General features: G+C 29.2%; 1 long non-coding RNA gene across 6 annotated transcripts; it reads right to left on the reverse strand.

The window, feature by feature from the left end:
- Positions 1 to 9293: 9293 nt before the first annotated feature.
- LOC148207583 (uncharacterized) lies at positions 9294 to 11859 on the reverse strand. 6 transcript variants are annotated; one of them, XR_015787794.1, is made up of 4 exons: positions 11565 to 11790; positions 11030 to 11133; positions 9938 to 10007; positions 9294 to 9547 (listed from the first exon to the last, which is right to left on the reverse strand). It is a non-coding gene; the product is annotated as an uncharacterized LOC148207583 (long non-coding RNA). The 6 variants fall into 6 exon arrangements; XR_015787798.1 differs by having other exon boundaries at positions 9294 to 10007; positions 11594 to 11794; XR_015787799.1 differs by lacking the exon at positions 9938 to 10007 and having other exon boundaries at positions 11565 to 11787.
- Between the last annotated feature and the right edge of the window lie 8764 nt (positions 11860 to 20623).

Below are 20623 nucleotides of genomic sequence, written 5' to 3' on the forward strand. Positions count from 1 at the left end.
TTTAAATCTCAATTTTACTCTTATGTATTAATTTTGAATTCAATCCTAATATTTTTTTATTTGTTAATAAAAGTTAACGTCGTTCTGTTTACATATTTAACAACATTAACATGTCATCTGAACATGCCACTTGGAAGAAAATGACTCTTTTTGATGAGTGTGTAGATTTTTCTTTTTTAGTAAACTAGCTAGTTGAGCTATGCTCGAGTTTGCGAGCTGTTCAGATGGACAAACTAATTTTCATATATCAAGTAGCATTTCAGTGGCATATTCATGAGTGCAAATATTTAATAAAATAGTAATTTAATTATCTATCAAATTTTTTTTGTTAACAAACATTAACATGTTTTCTAGGGAAGGACCTAATTGAAAATTATTGGTACACTGAGGGTAAAATTGGAAATTTTAAAAGATCGAGAAGCAATTTGAGAAAAACTACCACAGGGACTATTAGATATTTTTAGCATATAAAAACCGATTTAAAACTAAATAAAACATGTTAGTTTCTGATCCAATACTTCCAAATTAGCTGTCTTTATAAATGATACGAAACAAAAAGATTATTGTCTATAAAGTATAAAGTAATAGTGGAAATATCAATCTTATGTGTGTTATATTAGGTTAATCCTATATTATATACATATTTCTTTTTTATTAAATGTGTTGACAAAAAACATTACTATATATATATATCTCAGTTGGATACAACAATAAAAAAATTTGATTTTTGCGTACGAAACAAACCGTTGCCATTTGTGAAAATCTTGTTGAAAAATTCATCACTATAAGTTGTCGAGGAAGGTAGAAAGTTATTGACAATAACCGAATAAAGTATCGATGTTTTCATTTGGTCGATATTGATATTTATTGTCAACAATTTTCTAGCAGTGCCAAAGTGGCATAGTTCCACGATAATTGACATACATTTTCTACCAACAATTTTCTAGCTGTACTGGTGCCAATTATTATTATTTTAAAATTGATACGATATTTAAATTTTATTCAAATTTAAAATACAATTGCATAATTATAGAATTTATATTGGTTGCATATTATAAATCAAGTTTATATTTTCAAAAAAAAAATATATAATAACCCCTAGACCCTAAGCCTAGGCTTCATGTCATCTTCATTTAATTCTGGACAATTTTCCACAATAATAAGCCTCCGCATAATATAAAAAATATTTTAAATGACTAGACAAATAATAAAGTGTATTTTCCAAACATGCTTCCAAATTAGGGTTTCTGCTCTCATACCAAGAAATAATGTCTTGAACCGACTCTTTTAGAAATTTATTTTCACAAAGGTTCGAGGTTTTTAATTTATTTTTGGATTTTGAATTTAAAACTTTTTTTAATATCAAATTTACTCTTATTTATAACATTTATATTTATTATAATTATTACTTTTATTTAAATGTAAAGATTTAAGATTCCAAATTTGTTTTCTAAGCCTTTTGGTACCCTCAAATCAATTATTTCCATAATCATTAATTTACTTAGATATATATTCTACTAAAAAATAAAATTTATTACAAAAAGATTTATCCATACGTCATTCCAATCTTTAGTTGGATTTAACTACCTTTTAAATTCAAAATTTTTCTCAATCTCTGTTGAGATTCACTAGTGAGCATTAGGAGAGGGAATTTGCCGACATAATGAGGTAAGATGACAATGGAGTTGTCGGCATCATCATTTTGTTTCTGGCCTCTTTTTTTTTGTTGCCTATATTTTCATTTCTCGTTGGCCAGTTGAGTTCCATGGTTCATCCATTTCTATTTTCCCTTTTAGTAAGTATTGATTCTTTTGACGTCTAGCAACTAAAGTTTCCGGCATTAAAAATTCAGCAACACCACAAATTCGATTTCTCACGTTACTAGCATAAATTTCATTATAATATTTGAAACATTGGTATGATTGAATGTTATTGTTTTTAAATATAGTTTATCTATAATATATATATTTATTATTATGCCTTCAATTTTATTCATGTTTTTTTTGTTAATTAATCTCATTTTATGTTAATGTTGTATATAGGTTATAACATATATTCTATGTCTACTTTTGAAATCAACTATTATTAGTGATATAATTAGCATAGTGTATATACGTCTTTAAAAATTAGGATATAAATTGCCTATCATGTATTATTATAGAATATCAACAATAATTATTCATATGAATATGTTCATTCTACATACATATGTATGTATGTATATATATATATACTTCTAAAGAGTAAATATATACATATATATTTATTTTAAGAAAAAAGTGTAAATTTTGTAACATGAATCCTATATGTAATTATAACTTCTAAAGGGTCTGACAATGTACTCATTCAAACATGCTATTAAGTGAACTAAATGTGCCTAGCCCATCTCAAACTAACCTACTACGCTTTATACCCGTAATTAAGTAGCTTGAGTATACGACCTAATTAAGTAGCTTGAGTATACCTAAAATGCATTTTTCGTTCCTTAAAGTAACAAATTAAGTGCCTCTAATTCACCCAAATTCACTCCAAATCCCGCAAACTCAATAAAATACACTCTGAATCCAAAAATTAACCCAAACACACCCATGTCCCCAAAACTAACCATTAAAAACTAAAAAATGTGCCTAACCCCCCCCCCACCCCAGACCCCCTTAACTAATTAATACTTAAAAAGTCAAAAAAAAAAAAAAAAGAGAGAGGCCTTACTCACCTCTGTCTTATTCCAAATCCCACAAATTCACCAAAACTAACCTTTAAACGAGGAAAAAAAGTGTCCAAATCACCTAAATTATTAATTTAAATAGTATGGCTACCATAATTATAGTGGTAGGATAGTTGTTAAAGCGAGCATAGCTTAGTGGTAATTGATATATATCTCCAACCAAGAAGTGTGAGTTCGATCTTTCATCTCCACATGTTGTACTAAAAAAAAGAGTAGTAAGATAAGTTATACAAGTAAAAAAAACAGGATTAGAGTGCCTAAGTTAGGAGACAAAGTAGAATGGTCAAAGTTGTCCAATTTATGGAATTAATTTAAATTAATTCCTACGTGGCAACAAATTAAAGAAAGACGAAGAGAATTACCTATATTTGAAGTGGAGGTAGATAATTTGATGGACATCATCCTATTATTAACAAGAACGAAAAATATTACATTTTAAAAGTATAAGAAGTCAAATTTAAAAGTAAGCCAAAATAAACATTTTTTAACGAAGCAAATTAATAGTAGGTTTAAATACTAATTGGGTCCTGTATTTTCAAAACGTTCTCATTTTGATCATTGTATTTTCAAATTTTGTTTATTTTGATATTTGTACTTTCAAAATGTTCGGTTTGGTCTCTATGCTTTTAAAAACAGACCAATTTTGATTCCTATATACAAAAACTTAACACAGATCTTATACACATTGAAAATCCTTTAATACCAATTTATGTATACATTTTGTTCCCTAATTTCAGCCTTGATTAATTTAGTTCTTGTACTTTGAAAATGTTTATTTTGATCTCTATACTTTTAAATTTTGTTCATTTTAGTCTCTATACTTTGAAAATGTTCATTTTGATCCTTGTATTTTTAAAAAGAGATAATGTCTCTCCTTACAAAATTTTAACACGAATTTTACACATAATGGAAACTTTTTAATATAAAGAAATGTTTACACTATAAGAAATATATTGATTCTAGTGTAGTGTTGAAATTGTGATAGAAAAAATGAGATTAAAAATAAAATTAAGGGACCAGAATTGTTACTTTTTAAAAGTACATGCACTAAAATGAACATTTTCAAAGTATAGGAACTAAAAGGAACCAAAGTTGAAAGCGAATATTTTTAAGTACATGAACCAAAATAAACGAAAGCTGAAAATAGAGAGACTAAACTAATATTTTAACATTTTATTTATGTTTTGAAGAAAATTACGGAACCGTGAACTAGGAACTAGAAACAAAAACTTGTTTTAATTATTTCTAAAATTCTATACAATTTTAGAATGTTTACAAAAAGTGAAAAATAAGAAACATAGTTATTGTCAAAAACTTAAAATTTTTAATAAATTAGAAACGAGAAATAAAAAATGAAACTTTACCACAAACTACCCCTAAATAACACTTGGAGAGAGATTTCTGCACTCCTGAAAAAAATGCTTAGAATTGAATCATTATGAAGCTAACCTCAACGTGAAAGATAATTATGAGATTTCTCCCTCCAAATTGTGTTCATGCTTCCATTGAATTATGAGGAGGGGTAGGTAATATTTGTCCCTTCTACTCCATTATTCTTCTAAGTCATTATAATAATTAATAGTAAAAGTAGTTGTCACTTTATAGGAAAACAATCTCATCTTGATTGATTGATTTTTTTTTTAATTTTTATGAAACTTTCTTTTTTGACAAAGGTAGTAATTAAGGAAGGCAGGTACATAAGGACGGATCCACGAAAGGACTAGAGGGAGCACGTGCTCCCCTGGATTTTAATTAAATATTATTTAGTGTGTAAGTCAAGTAGTAAACTGGCTTGTGCTTCAATGCCTCACTTTCTATGCCCTCACCCTCATCTTCATTGTTCGATCCTCACATGTCTCATCTTCATTGTGCATTCTCTTTCAGAGACGATTGTGTATTGGATGCATCTCTTCAAGAGACACGATTGTTAATTTGGTCATCTCCATTTACATTTTTGTCCTTATTAAAAGTTTATAATAATCATTTTTATTGAGGTTGCAACGAGAGTTCTATAATAACTAAAAGTGAGGAGGTTCATAGTTCATAAGCAACACATCTATGTAATATGATGTTTTTAGGTAGATAACTTAGAGGCAAAATACGAAAGAGTTTGTTCACCTTGACAACCCTCTCTATGTGATCATACAAACATAGATCCTTTCTGAAATGGCGTATGGATAGTATATCCAGAGTAGTTCTAGATGCAACTTGAGAAACATAGGGAACTTGGAGCTAAATAGAGTGGAAAAAGGAAAAACCTTTCACGGATGGCTCTGTTGGGATAATAGAACGAAAACAGGAGATTCGTATCCTATGAGAAAATGAATTTTCAACACTATACTACGAATTCCTACAAGGAGTAGGATATTGATTTATTATAAAGATTATGATATTGTTTCCTTATAAGGACAAAGATATCTGGCTTCCTATAAAGTTTTATTTATCATCCGTGTCTTGCGAGGAAAAGGATTTTCAACACTACTGTGAATTTCTAAAAGAAGTAAGATATTGCTTTCTTATAAGGATTATTAAGATATTGGCTTTCTATAAATATAACCATTTTGTTAAAATTTTATTTGTATTAAATCCAAATAAAAGAGACATGAGTCGTTGTTGTAAACAGTGTATGAAAAAGAGTGTCAGATGATCATAGAACATAATCGTGTGCCCCTAAATTTAAGAGATCTTATCGTAATCACACGCGTCCAGCCACCTCAACCTCCAATAATCCAGCACAACAAATATATCAATCCGTCATTTCCGAAATACAAGGACAGTAAAGGAAAAATGTCAACAGCTCTGATACCATAAGTAATGACAAGATGATAGTTTTATTTTCAATAATATGAAACCATAAGTGCAAGCTCATTTATATATATATATCAGCCCTTGCCTAAACATGGTAATACAATCATCCTTTATGAAAAATATACAACACAAATTAGGAAAACAAATTAAGAGTTATTTCATGGTATCAGAGCTTTTCTAGCACAAAGAATCAATCTTCTCTTTTTCATCTTTCGTAAGCAACCATTCCTCATACAAAATCAATTTCTTCTCTAAGTATTCCTACTAATAGTTATCTTAAGATTACACTATTGAAAATAATCTTACTAAACCCACGGGATACTGATGATATAACAGAATCATGTGCCCCTAAACTTAAGAGATCTTCTTGTAATCACACGATTCTGTTCTATCATCAGTATCCCGTGGGTTTAGTAAGATTATTTTCAATTGTGTAATCTTAAGGTAGCCATTAGTAGTACTTAGAATAGTGTTATCTTGAGTGAGATTCTCAATTGTAATATTCCAACTATAGTAAAATCTACTTTTGTAGAAGACTAAACGTAATTTTCAAGATTGAGACAAACCAGTATAATCCCTGTATGGTGCATGTTAAGGTTTTTTTTTATTCTTATCTCTTATTCCTTATATTATTGTTACTTACTTATCTTCTTTTGACACGTGGAAGAAGAAAATCAAATAGTGTTCATGTTTGAAGAACTTATAGAATGATTGATTGATCTATGTTCTACAAAGATGAGACATTATTCTTATCAAAATATGTGTTATCTACTATTCCTAAACCCATGTATTACCCATTTAATATAGTAAAAACTGTCATGGATTAAGGCATCAAGAAAAATGAGAACGTGACAGTTATTGAAAAACTATCATTAATATAATTACTGTCGCTACGGGTTTGCGACGTAGAGCGGCCAACTTTCTTCCCGAGACGAGAAAAATGGAGTCGTCACCAGTCTTTATTTATAGGGTGTGACTGGCCACCAAAATGCATGGATAAGTTGGTCTGCACCAAAAAGATATGGGTTCGGGGGTCTTTTGTGTATGGGGAAGGTATTAGCACCCCACAGCACTCGTTCAACAAACGATAATTTATTTTTCATATTATTTTCAAGAAAATGGCCTTCAAAGAAAAGAATTTTATTTTTATTTTTAAATGTCTCATGTTTTATTGATCATTATTCACAAGGTAAATAATGAACAATAATTATGAGTGGCCTAAAGTCATTAAGAAAATTTTGTTTATTTGAATTTAATTCGGCCTCCCAAAATAAATTCATCACCTCGAGAGTATTAAAGAATCCACCTTTCGAATTTCTCGTTTCCATCATAGGAATTTTTTAGGAAAAATATTAATGACAAAGATTTGATTTGTTATTTTTTTAAAATATCATAAGTGTTTTTAAAAGTCTTGGGCTTATTAGGAGGAAATGCATTTATAAAAAGATATTTTCTCAGATAAATGTTTTTTTTTTAAACCATATTGATTAAAATTACATATTTTTTTTTAGGAAACGTATTAAAAATCAAACCTTGACCTCCCGAGATATTGATCTTTACCATCAAGAATCCAAGAACATCAGCCTCCCGAACATTTCAAGGTTCCATCGTTGGGACTTTTCATTACCAAATTTTTAGTTGAAGATATTTAATAAAATTAAGAAAAATAACATTTATTGTACAATATTATATACATTTTTCAAATATCATACATGTAATCAAAATAAACATGTTAAAAAGATAATCAATAAAATCACATGTTACAAATAGCTCAAGCAACCATGATATGAAATTAGCAATAGAGATAAAATAAGAACAAGGCGAAACAAAATAAAGAAAGAAACATATCCCGAAAATAATGTCGAAAGAATTAAACTTATGTTTGGAACATAGGTAGACAAACAATATATCAGGAAGTATATCAATCTACTTTATTCGATAACAACATGGTCTTACAAAACACCGATTTTTGCATTCTTATTCAAATGTGTCGCAAGTCAAATGATGAAGAAGAAAGTTGTGGTGGAAATAGTTTATAGAGCAAACTTTTTGAGAAAATGAATAAGGAGACAAAAAATGAAGAAAATAAAACAAAAGTAACCAAATGGAATGGAATAAGATAAAAGAAGTTAGGTGAGTATAAGAGAAAAAAGAAAAAAAGTAGAGAGCGAGTGACATACCGTGTGATAGATTGTGAAGAATGAGTAGGAAGTGGTGAGAGAGAATTTGTGAATAAAGCAAGGAATAAAGAAAAAGAAAAACGAAACGAAGCAAACCTTGAGAGAGTGCAAAAAATGAGAGTAATAGACCTCCCTTTGTAATAATTTCTCCATCCCGCTAAACCTAGCCACTTAGCTCCTATTTATATTGTTTCAAAACTCTAATTTACAAATGGAAAAAATATTTTCATTCATTACACAATCAATCAAATCTTATGATTTTATTACAAATTTTGATTTTTACCCAAATTATGTTAAATCAAATTTAAAACTTTTCCATATGAGTAGGATTTTGTTTTATTTTATTGAAAAGATTTTATTTTGAGAAAAAATGGAAATTCACATTTAATAAAGAAATATTTATGATTTTGAAATGGAAAATTTAATAAAAGAAATATTTATGATTTTGTTATTTTTTTATTTATTAAAAATGATTTGATTCTAAAAATAATAAGGAAATCGATATTTAAACCAAATACTTTTTTTTTCTTTTTTTTATAAAACAAACAAAAAAAAAAGAAAATATTTCCCACAAAATATAAAAAGAAAATTACTATAAATTAAGTAAAAAAGAATGATGAAATGGAATACCGGACAAATTTAGGGGTCCACAATTACAACGATAGTTATAAGTTGCCATGAATGGATAATCCACCACAATTTTAAAATGTCACAAATTACTCATTTGATGATTGTTTATAACTATTACTTAATGAAGCAAAAATTGTGCTCTCCCGTCAACAAAAACTTAATGACGACAGTTTATAATTGTCACAAAATGTTTGTTAATTAACAACATTTTATAATTGTCATGAAATGTTTTTTAGCGACAGTTTATAATCAAAATGAAATATTTTTTATTGATTGTTTATACAAACGTCAAGAAAAAAAAAATAATGACTATATATAATTGTCACGAAAATTTTAATAGTGATAGTTTTAAAGATCAATATTGGCAGTTTTAACTGTCATGAAAATTTTTATATTGATAATTTTTAATTGTCACATGAATACCTTTATATTGACAATTCACTAGTAGAAATTTAGTTTTCATGACGTTTTTTAAACGTCACAAAAACCTTTCGTGACGTTTTTGACACTGTCACCCATCACGAAAGGTATACGTGACGTTTAAAAAAATCACGAAAATTAGCACACGTGACAGTTAAAGACTATCATACAAAATGTAGGCTTCTACGACGTTTTTTTAAACGTCATGAAAAATGATTTCGTGACGTTTTAAGACCGTCATGATTAAGACTTTTCGTGACGTTTAAAAAACGTCACTGTAAATGAGTAACCATAACGGCATTTCATTTTGTGACGGTTATACAACATCATGGAAAGACATTAAGTAGCAAGAAAAGGTCACATTACATCCTTTTGTGACGTTTTTTAAACGTCACCAAAAAAAAAAGATTTCATGACGTTTAAAAATCGTCACAAAACACTTTTGTGATGATTTAAAAACGTCACGAATTATTTTATTTTGTGACGATAAAAAAAATCATTGAAAATATATTTGATTTTGCTTGCAGACGTCGCGTAATATTTAAATATCATTTAATTAAATTGTCGATCGAAATCGCAAATACATTAATTTAGATAACAAAGTTGAAATATAGTAGGAACAAAGTATTCTCGGACTTGCTAGTATATTATATTAAACATGTTCAAATTCCTACAAACACAAATTATAGAATTAAACAAGTCTCACACACCAACCTCAACAAGGAAGCTCATCCATCAATTAGTTGCATCCCTAATTGTCGACTTTTTCGGGTTCATGAAAGATCTAATGAAAAAACAATACCCAAGTTAGATAAATGAATAACCAAAGATAGATAAGGGAAGAAAGTCACTTCTAAAAGAACGAGTCTATCTATTAAAAAGTGCAAAAGATCGTGAAGATAATTATATTTTCCACATTGTACAAGAAAAAATTCAATTAACATTCTTAAATTAACGCACTAGAAGCCTATCACAATAGTAATCTTTGCAAATACAGATCCCAACAGAACAAATTGATTAGACAAAAACCATCCTACGTATACTTCTTCTACATCCTTTAGTAATATATCATAAAATATCAGAATTAAACAAGTATCACAATGATTGAAAACGTACATTAATCTTCTACAACACTACAAATAATCAACGTTCATAGTCTTCCATATCAACTTACTTAATAATTTGATAAAACAACCAACATAACGACCAAACAAAGATCCCAACAAAACAAGCGCGATTAGAGCCTGACAACAAACACAAATGATTCTTTAAGCCAAATTTTTCCATTGTTAGAGCAACTTTGCTTCACGAAACCAAAACATAAATTCACCAAATTGTTCATAATTTGAATGCTTCACAAACTATCTAAGCTTCAAATTTATCCATTATTATATGTAAGCAAAATGTAAAATCAATGCACAATAAGAAAGGAAGAAATGTAGGACTTCTACAAAAAAATGTAACCTTGCAAGTTGCTATTTCTTTATCTTGTTCTCGAAGAAGATTATGCTTTATCTCGTTTATCATTTACATTCAGATTATCTGAAGGAGAAAAAAACTTACGATGGATGTATAGCATCTTCCATCTCCTTGAAGATTCAGCGTATCCAAATCAATGAAACCATCAAATTGAAGTAGAAAAAATTTGGAGACAAGGTATTAGCAAAAACATGTTCATATTGAGCATGATATTTGGGCAATCAGAAGTTATTGTCGACCAAATAGAGATCAATCTCGGTGTATCAATAAATAAATTTGAAAATTCCATTGAAGAAGTGCATGAGATATAAATCAACTTCTCTTGTCAGAATCAAAAAATCAAAACTTGTTATGAAAGAAAGATCACCAATGAATGTTATGTATTAATTTAGCATAAAGATCCAAACTGCAATTAATAATCTTAGGGGAGTATAAGGAGATATGGAGAACAAAGATGTAAGGAAAATAGCCAATGAGTTATGACTGGACCAAAACCAAAAAGAAAATATCAGTGAAACATATGCAGCAAACATACTCAATTGAAAGTATAGAATACAAATTACAAACTAACTAGAGGTGCCAACTTCCCTATTGTTATAAGGCTTTTTATAACATTTACAATAGTCATTGAATTTAGAATATATAAACCATCATAATTATCAATCTGTAAACCATAATAAAAATCAATTTGTCTTAAAGAGTTTGTCATCAACTAAATGACATTGTAGGACAACCAAATATCTAGGAGCTAGAACTGGTGACTGGACATGCTTTAGACTAATCTCACCAAACAAGACAACTTCTCCAACAAGCACAAGGATATAGTTGTCCCTTCGATTGTCTCACAGGCTTTACGTCGAACACCTTGAGGGCACTTTTTTATTTGATCACCTGTAAATGATTGGATTATGATTTAAAATCCTTGGGGCTCCATCATTCTCATTTAAAATCTAAATCCCCTAAGTTTTCTAATCCGACAAGGCATCCATATCCACAAAAATGTAATTTTGGAATACATCACCGATAATGACCTCACAAAACTCAAAAAAATCCCAAAATTCCGAAAATGGGTTTTGAACAAAAATTGTGAGAAGTTATTTTTTCACCCACTATCCCTATCTTACATCATGTTTGCTAAAGCAAGAACCAGCTTAGAAACTCAGAAAATTGAACAACTAAGCGAGATTCAAAAAATTCCACAAACCCATCAAAGATCTTAGGTCTATCAGAAAGGGAAAACATAAAAATCCCCAAAAATTGCAACTAAAAATAAAAAAGCAACATGATCCATCAAACTGAGAGAAGAATAAGAGAGATCCAACTGAGTGAGTGAGAAGCCGTGCGGCCGCACATCTCACAAGAGTAGGTTGTTGCCATTGTCGATGTGAGGCGCAGGTTGAGTAACGATAGTGAGCGAGATGGTGATGACTAGCGAAAGGGGAGAGAAATGAGGGAGAAGGTAGTCGAATGGGGAGAGAAATCGTGTTGGGATGAAAACACAAGGGAGAAGGAAAGAAAGATAGGGTTTTGATTTCCTATTTCTTTCCTTTTTTTTCTAATTTATAAATTCAAACAAAATTACTAATTTTTTCCCTCAATATTTTCAATTCCTAAGTCTTAATTAAATATTTTTGGATTGAAGGAAAAAAAATTATCAACCATTTTGGTATATCGAAATATATAGATAAAATTAAAGAGTAAAAAATAAAGATTTTCAATTGTCTGTAGTTATTATTCCTATCAAATTTTATTATTTAAATATTTTCTCAAAATCTAGAAATTTAATTTACATAAACGAACAAGAACAAAATTAAAACTAAATAACTCAACTCAATGTATCTTGATAGCTTAACAGTGATGAGTCAACATAATGACTCACACCTAACTCACACATGTAAGTGATGATAGCTTGGATCTTCGTGGAGTTCGAGGTGAACTACTGGAGATGGTCGAGATACATATTGATTTTTTTAAGTTTCATGAAATCTCGAAATTTTATGACCTTCCGTGATGTTAAAAAATCGTCATGAAGTATAAAAAATTTGCATCTATAAATATCTATTTTGGTAATTACTTTTAATTTTTTGTTTTTAAAAAGTTAGAAATTTGAAAATATATATTAGAGGGAGAGAATTCTATATAGAGTATAGATGATAATGGTGTGGGGTGAGAGTAAGGATGTCGTCTCTCATTCATTCGTGGTCGTGAAAACTGTCGAAGGTTCTATCGGAAGCCAACCTATAAATCGAAACCTCCTGCCTCATTTTTAGGTACGTAAAACTATATTCTTCACTTACATTCGTCTCAACTTGTCCATAGAGTCAATTCATGTGACCTTCACAGACTTGGTCAAATTCTTCATGAAACAGTTATTTAACTTGAAAACATATGACAGTACAAGTTGGGTAAATACATGAGACTCATTTGAAGCTAAACAAACTAACAAAAATTCATAATAACCACAAAACATAAAACAATCTCACTTCATCCACAAATATAAAGATCGAAATAGAAAACATACAGTGTAAAACCTTTTGTGATGTTTTTTAAGTTTAATAAAATCTCGAAATTTTATGACCCTTTCGTGACGTTTTTTAAACATCACTAAAAATATAATTTTCCAACTCACGAAAAGCAAAAACATCCAGTTTTCCTGCAAAAAATGAGCCTCACATTTTCAAGATGTTTCTCAAACGTCACAATAAGTTTTATATTTCCAACTTTTTGTGATTTTTTTTCAATGTCACAAAAAAACTAAAACAATATGGTTTTCCTGCAAAAAATGAGCCTCACCTTTTCGTGACGATTCTTAAACATCACGAAAAATAACTTTTCATGACGTTTTTGTTGAACCAAATTTGGGAAGAAAACAGAATCTCAGAAATTTAATACAAATCATATATCAGAGAATTAGAGAAAGAACACACAAATTTTAAGTGGTTCGACCAAGAGAGTTCTACATCCACTGTACAAGATCAGAGAGAGTATTTTATTTTCAAGACCAAAATGAAAAATTACAATCACCAATTCTTTAGAGAGCTTGCTGCTAAAAATAGTAGGTAACTCCCAAAAACCAGTTACAGAACATTTGGAAGGGGTGGTTAATCGGTTAGAACAAAGATTAACCTCCTTTAGTGAGGTAATATGTGAGGCACCATGGTAAAAAATTAACAGTTTTTCAAACATCGTGACGAAGCCAGAAATCTGTAGAACTCCGTCTTTTCCCGCAAAAAAGCACCTCTTCATTTTATGACATTTATAAAACATCACGGAAAAACATGTTTTCTTTCAACTTTTTGTGACGATTAGAAAAAACGTCACAAAAAGTCAAAAATTCGGAACACTCCGTCTTTTCCCGCCAAAAACGCGCCTCACCCTTTTGTGACGTTTTTTAAACGTCACGAAATACGAACTTTTTGCCAAACTTTTCGTGACGATTAAAAAACGTCACGAAAAGCCAAAAACTGAAAATCTCCGTTTTTTTTCCCGCCAAAAACGCGTTTTTTACCTTTCATGACATTTTCTAATAATTTTCAACAGTATTTTATTATTCATAAGCGTCACAAAAACTCAATTTTCTAGTAGTAATTATTTTAACCATCATGAAAATCTTATATATGACAATTGGTTAATTAATGACAATTTTTTGTCACAATTTGTGTTTAATAAAGGTTTGCAACATCAAGAAAAGTTTATATATGACAATTTATGACTGTCGAAAAATAGATTTAATAATATTGTACACATTTCGAAGAAATTATCTATGCATGTATATTCTAAAATGTAATAAAGTTGTATATAATAAGATCAAAGTATTCATATACAAACTAAGTATGATCAAATTTGTAAATTACAAATTTTATACAAATACTACACTATGACTACAATGATAGAATGAATGTTTTACACACTGACCCAACAAGAAGCTCGATAATTAATTAGTTGGAATCAATGGTTCTTGTCATCTTCAAGTTCGTGTAAGACCTAACCGAGAAACCATATCTAGTTAGATAAGTGAAGAAAAATAAATTTACCAAATAAACTACAGTGGGATGAGTAAGACTTTTCCATTTTAAAAACCCTATTTAAATCTCTATTTCTTATCTTTTACTTTCTTTATTTTTGTTTTGTATTTTTTTTTATGACTCGTGTGAGGAAAAAGTTATGACTCTTAAGATCTTTTAAATTTTCACCCACTAATATTAGAGCGAGGCTCAAAATTTCTGCCGAGAGCAATTTTGAGCACCGAATAAGCTATATTGATAAATTTGGTGAGGCATATTTTGTATTTTGTGTAAATTTGATAGAATTATAATATCATAATGATTGAACTAATGCTCATGTTGGCAGGTTTTTGTTAAGTAATGTTTTTCATAACGTATAAAATGCGACAATTATGTTCTCAAGGGATCTTCGGACTTCAAGGAAGATCCTGAGGTCTTGAGTTCAAATCAGAAGAAACGCAACTCCACCAAACAATGACCCCTTGCAGATGTACAGGTATGAGGACAATATGCATATTCCAGTATAAGGGCAAAAAGGTCAAAGGGTCGCCGACTCCTAAGTAATAAAAAAATAAAATAAAATAAAATGAGACAACTATAATAAATCTAATAAATGTTGTGTTCAATACGGCTCAAACACCCTACACTGCCAGCAAAGTGTATCTTCTGCCAACATATGAGCATAGTTCAATCAAATGTTAGATGATGGGTACACTTAAAAGTATTAAATCACATCTATTCCGTCCAAATTTTGGAGGTTCAAATCCCCTAGCTCATATTTGTGGTACCAAAAAAATATATATATATAGTGTACCTAGGAAACTATTTTACATGTACAAAAACTCTTAAATTTAAAAATGGTTGGCACCTACCTGAGTATAGCTCAACAAGTTAATGATATTACAACTTCAACTAAAATGTTAGGAAATTAAAAAAAGAGAGGAAGGAGAGGACATCGAGAACTTTATAGTAGTTCGGCAATGCCTACTCCCACTCTCCGAAGTCTCTTTGTTTATTTCATCGCAATGACAAGCTCCATAGGGGTAGTATTGCTTTTGTCTCTCCCATATGAAAACCATCCACCCAATGCTTCCCCTTTTCAATTTTTTTGACATGGTCGAGGAGTAGAACATCATTTTTTTCCTAAAGCACAAGAGGTTAATTTGACTTGTAATAAGGACCAAACACATCATGTCATAACAAAAAATATTCACCATTTCTGATGATTCTCCAGTAAATAAATACTTCAGTTATATGACCCATTATCTCCCAAAATGAGCGACATTAGTCATTCTAACACTAACCTGAAGGGGATGTGAATCCCGGAGCGGAAGCAGTAGAACGCGTTCTTGAATTTCTTTTGAAATTTAAAACACAGAAAAATATAAAACATGGACAATGCTGGATTTTACATTTGAAGACTATTCTTCATGTAATCCCAATGAAACAACACCACTTGATCTTCCTCGCTAAGTGTCTTGATCGAAAATTTGGATTGTGGGATCCAATTGTAAGAGATTGAGAGAATAAGAGAGTTGAGAGAATTTTTTTTAGCCTACCCTTAAGATTCAGTATATTTATAGGGACAGAAAATTTTGATATATGATATCTTCTCCTGAATCTAGGTGAAATCCTAAGACCATCAAGATATTTTCTTCTTTTAATTTAATTTATAATAAACAAATTAATTAACAATTAATTAATTTACTTATTAATTATTAATCTAATTAATAAATAATAAATAATAAATAATAAATTTAATTAATAATTAATTAACTTAAATCAAAATATTAATTAAATAAATAAATAAATAACGATTAATTATTTAAATATTACATATTTAATTAAAACTATATATTTGAATCATATTCAAATGCATCTCTGGTATAACCAATAGTTTTAATATGAATCCAATTCATATTAATTATTTGAATCCTATCCAAATATTTCTCTCGTACTTATAATTATTAAATCTTTATTAAAATATAAACTATATATATAATGTATCATAATATACATTATATGCATTCCTTGATATATAATTTGAACATTTCAAATTCTTTCAAAATCTTGATTCTCGTTTTACCCGTTGTGAGCTAACAAGGAGACCTAATAGACCTACAGATCAGAAGCTCCAACAATACGAGGTTAATTGATTAAAGTCATTAACCAAATTAACTAACATTCCTTAACTGCAGATCATTCCACTAAAGATCTGCATCTACACTATTGTCACTACAGAATATTTCGTGTCCACGGAAATTGACCATTGACGGTAGTCGATCCTTCACAAGTGCTCATAACTCTAACTAGGTCAAATTATCGTTTTACCCCTAAGTTACATCTTGCTCCTGAAATACCACTGTTCCTCTAATGAACAACGCGGTCATTGTCCGACCAATAACCGGAAGTCCCTCTTGGGCTAGTGAGAGGGTGGGGCCCCTTGTTCAAATTCCGGAGTCAGCATGTAAGGGAACACTCATCTATTTCCCTGAAGTCGGGAAGGAGTGAATTCCATCTTGCGTAGTTATGTTCTCAGCTTCCCACTCGGTCTCGTCCCAAAATGATAGGATTATTAAGTCGGCAATCTGGATCACTTTCACTCATACAAATCAAAGGACGATCCCTTATAGGTAGGAGTCCATAACTCGTTCAGGATTAAGATCGAGTTACCTGGTCATCTTAGGAGATAACAATCTATTCACTAATGGTGTTAAAGCCAATGATTAATTATTTCGTGGTTTGGTCTTATACAAACCCATTGTATAGGATGCTCCCACTTCGCATGTCTCTACATGAATGACCTGAATAAAGTCGTTTGTAACTATTACAAAGTGAGTCGTATCATAGTGTTACCCGACCTTATCCATGTACTATAGACATTTATGTTATTACTGAAATATTATCCACTTGTATATCGAGTATATATTGTATATATCGAGTATATACTGTATATATACTGTATATAAAAAATATACAATGTATATTAAATATATACTCTTTATCAGATATATAATGTTCTAGTTAATTAAATAACAACTTCACCTGCAACATCTACAAAGACTATGCACGTGTAGCCTTTATAGTTACCTTGCAAAAAAACAATAATCCAACCAAAAGAATAAATGTTAACCCAACATTAAGTCCAGCTATAAGACTAATCTTCTGATTATTTAAATAACTTAAGCTTCTACTATCTTTAGCACAAGAATGAGCATAATATTTGCCACAATTCAACTTGTTTTTAAAAAAAAACTACCAAAACACTCTTCTTCAAATTTGGACCATGACAATCGTCTTTACAAAGAACATCACCCGATTCATGACTATCAACATTGACATGTCCTTCTTCCACATCAGGATGTAAGGAAATTAGAGAGAATGAATTATGGAAATTAGAATAAAGTAGTAAATTTATTTATATTGATATATGTTTGATGGTACGGAATGAGGGGCGTCAACAATGGAGCAACATCGGGGGTGGCCTGAAAATTCTTTCGTCATTGGTAGGTTTCATAATCTTTTTGCAAAGATTGAATAATAAGATAGTTCATTGATAGACATTTTAGATATTATAATTAGGGATTCATTCTACCAAATGTACACTTTTGTTTAGACCCTTTAAGATGAAACCAATCAACAATTTAGAAATATATCATTTCTATATACATTTAAATATTATTAAATTATGCAAATTTAAAATGGTTGATTTGGGAGGTTAAATTTTAAATCTCAACTTTTCACTTTCCTAAAATAAAAAATACCCAAATAACAAAATCTTGTCGTCTTCTTCATCAAAAAACAACTACCCGTCGCCAATTTCTTCATCTTCTTCATAGGAAACACCATTTTTTCTGACAGTCTTCTTCGTTTTCTCCGTTCCCTCGCCAGCAACAGCCCTCTCGCTTTTCACCATTGTTTTCTGCAGGTCGTACCCTTGTCTTCTTCATTTTCTATCGTTTCCGTCTCCAGCAGCACATTTTCAATTCGCTTGTTTTTCACCATTGTTTGATAGCCTGTTTTCTATCGTTTACATTTTATAACTTCTAAGTTTGTTTCTGATTTCTGATTTTAGGTGTTCGATTTTGGGGTATTGTTAAGAACATTTTTTCAATATAGGGGATTATCCTAGTCTATGGATTTTTTTAACATATACTAGTATGTTATTTGATTATGTTGTTTATTTGTTTAGTTTGTTAATTATAGTGAGATATAGCCGTATATACTTTATAGCTCATAATAAGTTTATCTGAACTTCATTTCCTAATATAGTTTATATCTTCATATAAGTTTATGTTATAATGGTAACAGGATATAATTATATCTCCATATAAGTTTATGTTATAATGGTTGCTGTTATAATGAGATTATTTTTATGCTCTTGTACTCATGTTTTGCTGTTAACTTATATGTGTTTTTGGCTTGTCTGTTATATTCATTTGTACGGTTGAAATGAAATGAAAAATATTTTGTAATAAAGTTCATTCTTTAGTTAGAATATATTAAGGAGTAAATTATTGGATTATGTGAATAATTGATTTTGGCCCACACTGATTTATGGTATGTTTGATGACCATTCCGTTTTTTGTTTTTTGGTTTTTAATTTTTTAAAAACTGCATTCGGTAATTCATTCAATTTTCTGTTTTTGGTTTCAAAACCTGATATCTGTTTTTCAAAATCTAATTTTTTTCTTTTAATACTCAACTTTTTTTTTCTTTCTCATATTTATCTTTAACAAAATTTATTCTCACTATAAATTTTTTTCACCTAAATTCCTTTCTACAAAATTTATTTTTCTCTCACTAAAATTTTTATATTTTAAATTTTTATTATTATTTTTCTTTCTCCAAAATTTTCATCTTTATGTATCTTTTATTTTTTTTCTAAAGATCACTCTCATTTTTCTCTCTAAAAAGTTAATATTTTCTCGCTCTACAATTTAGTTTTTTAAAACTTTTATTTTTCTTATTTAATCTGTTTTTCCTCTAAAAATTGTATCTCATTCTCTCGTTCAATTATCTTTCACTGTAACTTTTATTTATCTTTTTATTTATTTATTTTCACTAAATAGTATATTTCAAATCTTTTTTTTATCTTTAAATTTTTTCTCACTATAATTTTTCTTTTTCTTTCTAATTTCTAAATTTTTTTTTTCAAAAAATATATGCTATATAGTGTAATTTCTTTAAAAAAATAAAATAAAATAAAGAAAGAAGCCATAGAAGATAATGATCATAGGGAATGCTGTAATATTTCCAGCGAGATGGTTGTTAAAATAGGAACTTGGTTTTCACTTAAGGGTTTTTTCGTCACATTTTTTGCTTAATAAAATGACAACATCAGTTGGCGTCAGAGTAACATCGGCGGCCTGAAAATTCTTTTGTCATATGTATACAATTTTTTAATTCTTTCAAATATAAAATCGAATAAGCATAAAATTTCAGAATTTACAAACTTGATTAAATTTCGTCGCTGAAAGCTTTAAATTTTGTAGTGTCTTCGTTGGACATACTGTATCAACTACGGCTCAACTAAGTTTATATTGACGATAATTATATCTAAAATATGAGTAGTGTCAATTTTGATAGATATTAAAAATATATATATGAATAAAATTATTAAAAGGTTTTTTTGTTTCTTAATTCAAATAATATTAGACACTTATAAAGATATGCAACGATATAAATGAAATTATTGAAAGGCTTCTCTGATTTCAAAATTTTAATATTCACAACAATTTATATCTAAAAGTAAAATAATTTTAGATAAAAGAAAAGAAAAGAAAATATTTATAATTTTAATATTATAATTTTAAAATTAGAAATTTGTTCCAGATATCCTAAAATAAATGCATCACCCAAATTTCTAATCTCCGTTCTTTATTTTTAATTTTTTATTTTAAAACAATAGTGATGGGTTTGAAATTGTAAAGATTTTATTTTTATTCTTTTCAAGTAGTGATGGATTTAATATAACAAACATCTAAAAAGATTTTCGTGCACTTGCTTTGGAGTTAAAACTCCTCGAAAATACATTACTCATTCTTAAAAACATTTCGTTCTGTTTTGAAAATGGATTCATTTGTGTATTATAGGACGAATAAGAAAATCCCACAAAAATATACTCAGGCTCCAAATTTCTTTTGAATTTATTAAAAGAAAACATACATTTTACAAAATAAATTTATATTTTCTTTTTAATAATTTTGTTGAGAAATTGATTGACGTAAATAATTTCTCCTCCCACATAAAATATCCAACACAACAACAAATATGCAAATAGAAAGAAAACAGTAAATAAAAGTTTAGGATTAGATACAATAACATTCCCCAAAATATCTCTAGAGATCTCAACAAAAGTCCCCTAACTTCTTACA

The sequence above is a fragment of the Momordica charantia genome, unplaced genomic scaffold (genome assembly GCF_013281855.1).
Source record: "Momordica charantia cultivar OHB3-1 unplaced genomic scaffold, Mcharantia_2.0 BLBB01000132.1, whole genome shotgun sequence".
NCBI classification, from domain to species: domain Eukaryota; kingdom Viridiplantae; phylum Streptophyta; class Magnoliopsida; order Cucurbitales; family Cucurbitaceae; genus Momordica; species Momordica charantia.